At 47.6% G+C, this 3,721-nt stretch overlaps 1 pseudogene; it reads left to right on the forward strand.

Moving 5' to 3' along the window:
• The first annotated feature begins 1,583 nt into the window (after positions 1-1,583).
• Positions 1,584-3,226, forward strand: LOC102869595 (annotated as a pseudogene).
• The last annotated feature ends 495 nt before the right edge of the window (positions 3,227-3,721 follow it).

A 3,721-nucleotide genomic window follows, 5' to 3' on the forward strand; every position in this document is an offset into this window, starting at 1 on the left:
AGCCACTTTCCCCCCAAAGTTTAACCCTTTCAAATGGGTCCCTCAGAAGCTCGGCTTGCAAATTCCGGCATTTGCCGATCTGCAGTGCAACCGAAAAGTGGTCCGGATTGCAACTGAGGCTATTAGCTCGTTCTGAGTCCACTCCAGCAGAGGTTCTGATTCAAATTTCTACTCTCCACTTCATGCAACAGACCCACTGGGTCTTAGTGGAGCTTAAGCGAAATAAGCCAATTTCCCCACTAAGTTTTCTCCTTTCAACTGGGTCTCTTAGAAGCTCATCTAGTGGCTTCCGGTTTTTGCCGAGTCCGCGCGGCTTTGTTCCCACAGTTCCAATACTAAAAGTTTCGACTAAAGTTATGATTCAATTCTTATTGTCCACGCCGCACCTCAGACCCTCCAGGTTTTAGTGGGCTCAAGAGAATTCAGCCGATTTCCCCACTAACCTTTTCCTTTCAGATGAGTCTCAATGCAGTTCAGCTCAGCTCGTGGATTCCAGCTTTTGCTGGGTCCGCGGTGGGACCACTGCGGGACCGCTGCAGGACAGGCAGGCAGGGCTCCAGTTTTTAAAGCTTCTAAAATAATGTATTAGCAAAAGTTCTGATTCAAAATCCTACTGTTCGTGTCACGCTGTGATGGTCAGTCTCTGTGGAGCGTAAAGTACTCTCTGGTATCCTCTCTACGCAGGCTGCTATCCCTCTGGCTCTTCACACTGTGCTCTCCACCTCCACCATCTTCCCCGCCCTCTGTTCCGCTTTCAGATGCATAGGAATACCAGGGCTTGGATCAAATGCACTTTAGTTTTCAAATGGACATTCTTGCTCTTTAGCACTTTGTAGAGATGCTAGACAGTAGATTTTCCCCAAACAAAACATCTTTTGATTTCTTAACCACTATTACAAGATCTTTGGTGGTCTATTAATAAGAAGCTGTACTGCAATCCCACCAGCATGTGGTTCAAATTCACCAGATGCTCTGCAGAAGGATGGACAATCTCCTTCCATGTTGTTTACTGCCTCTGAAAACTTGCTGGAAGGTAAGCTTTGGATTGGTTCTGACTCAACGGTACACAACAACAACTATTACCAGGGTGTTGGTTGTAGAATCAAGTTAAATAAATAATTGATAAATAATTGATACAATTAATCTTTATCCACTTATCAAGATGCTGAATACTGTCCAGTGATGAAGTCCTGTTTTCTTAGATGTAATCCATTTCGAGGGCTGTACAGCCTATAATGTGCAGCAAATATTTAAAGTTACTTTCACTTTCAGGAAACAAGAGTATATCATCTGTGTAGTGAAAGTTGTTGATGAATCTTTTTCAAATTCTGATTCCACTTTCTTCTTTATATATCTCATCTTCTTAAACTTCTTGGTTTATGCATAGTTATCATAGCAAAATGAATTGATTAACACAGAAGCATTTCATAAAGTTTGATATGGCCAAGAACCAATAGTAATAAATAAAAGAAATGTGAGGTGCTCAGAGGACATTTGCAAAAAACTAGGCTCCAGGAAATGATGGTTAAAAAAAAAATTAGACAGAAGGCTGGAAGCAGAGGTTCCGTGTTCTGGCCTCCGGGATGAAAGGAGGGAACGCAGACACCTGGCAGAGAGAGAGGTCCTCCACTATGAAATCACCTGAGGAGCCAGGAGTGTCCATGGATGAAAACTACTTTGTGAACTACACTTTCAAAAACCGGTCCCACTCAGGCCAGGTGGCTCAGGGCATTATGAAACTGTGTCTGGAAGAGGAGCTCTTTGCTGATGTCACCATTTCAGTGGAAGGCCGTGAGTTTCAGCTCCACCGGCTGGTCCTCTCTGCTCAGAGCTGCTTCTTCCGATCCATGTTCACTTCCAACCTGAAGGAGGCCCACAACCGTGTGATTGTGTTGCAGGACGTCAGAGAGTCTGTTTTCCAGCTCCTGGTGAATTATATCTACCACGGGACTGTGAAACTTCGAGCTGATGAACTGCAGGAAATTTATGAGGTGTCAGACATGTACCAGTTGACATCCCTCTTTGAAGAGTGTTCTCGGTTTTTGGCCCGCACAGTACAGGTGGGAAACTGCCTTCAGGTGATGTGGCTGGCAGATCGGCACAGTGATCCTGAGCTCTACACTGCTGCTAAGCACTGTGCCAAGACCCACCTGGCTCAGCTTCAGGGCACAGAGGAATTTCTCCACTTGTCTCACCACCTACTCACTGACATCATTTCTGATGGAGTTCCCTAGTCCCAAAACCCAACAGAGGCAATAGAAGCCTGGATCAATTTTAATAAAGAGGAAAGAGAGGCGTTTGCAGAGTCTCTCAGGACCAGTTTGAAGGAAATTGGGGAGAATGTGCACATTTACCTAATTGGAAAAGAGTCATCTCGTACTCACTCTTTGGCCGTGTCCTTGCATTGTGCAGAAGATGACTCCATCAGTGTGTTGTTGTTGTTGTTGTTATGTGCCGTCGAGTGTAAGTGGCCAAAACAGCTTGTGCCACCAGATCACTGCCGCCTGCAAGCACGGTGGAGACCTGTATGTGGTGGGAGGGTCCATCCCACGGCGCATGTGGAAGTGCAACAATGCCACTGTGGACTGGGAGTGGTGCGCGCCTTTGCCACGAGACCGGCTCCAGCACACTCTAGTGTCAGTGCCCGGGAAAGATGCCATATACTCACTGGGTGGCAAGACACTGCAGGATACCCTCTCTAATGCCATTATTTACTACCGGGTAGGTTATAATGTCTGGACAGAGACATCGCAGCTGGAGGTGGCTGTGTCAGGGGCAGCTGGTGCCAACCTCAATGGGATCATCTACTTACTAAGGGGGGGGGGCTGAGAATGACCTGGACTTCTTCACCAAACCATCCCGACTCATCCAGTGCTTTGACACAGAGACAGACAAGTGCCACGTGAAGCCGTATGTGCTGCCCTTTGCGGGCCTTATGCATGCAGCCGTGCATAAGGATCTGGTGTTCATCGTAGCTGAAGGGGACTCCCTGGTGTGCTACAATCCCCTGCTAGACAGTTTCACCCGGCTTTGTCTTCCTGAGGCCTGGAGCTCTGCCCCATCCCTCTGGAAGATCGCCAGCTGTAACGGCAGCATCTATGTCTTCCGGGACCGACACAAAAACGGGCATGCCAACACCTATAAGCTTGACCCTGCCACTTCTTCAGTTACTGTCACCAGAGGTATTAAGGTGCTGCTGACCAATCTGCAGTTTGTGTTGGCCTGAAGCTGTCCTGGGGAGGCAGGGGAGCAAGCAAGGGACTCCTGTGTCCTCCCCATTTTCACAGACCCATCAAAACACAGTCCCTGGGCCCCGATTCAGAATGTTGCATTACTCTTGGCACTTATTGGAAAGGCAGTACTTCAGCCCTTCTCTGAACCCATCATGGTATTTGGGACTTTTTGAACTGTTGCTGCTTAAGCCAAGAGTAGACCATCCTGTTCACTACCATTCCCTGGTGACCCCAAGCCTCACTGTGGACTGTGCAGAGCAAGCCCCTTCTCAGTTCTTAGACACAGCTGTCCTCCTTACCTGATCAGTGTTGAATAGAAGACACAAAGACGCCCAGTCCTCCTTTTTCTCTAGTGTGCAGTGGCCAGTTGATGACCATCCTCCCTTACCCGTCCACAGAGTTAGGTGTTTAAAGAGTTTTCCTTCAGGCTTTGTTTGCAAGAATGAACAAAGCTGAAGGTGTACTTCACCAGCAAGAGTCAACTGTAG

This window comes from Elephantulus edwardii, unplaced genomic scaffold (assembly GCF_000299155.1).
Source record: "Elephantulus edwardii isolate Elephantulus edwardi_28Jun2011 unplaced genomic scaffold, EleEdw1.0 scaffold02319, whole genome shotgun sequence".
NCBI classification, from domain to species: Eukaryota; Metazoa; Chordata; class Mammalia; order Macroscelidea; family Macroscelididae; genus Elephantulus; species Elephantulus edwardii.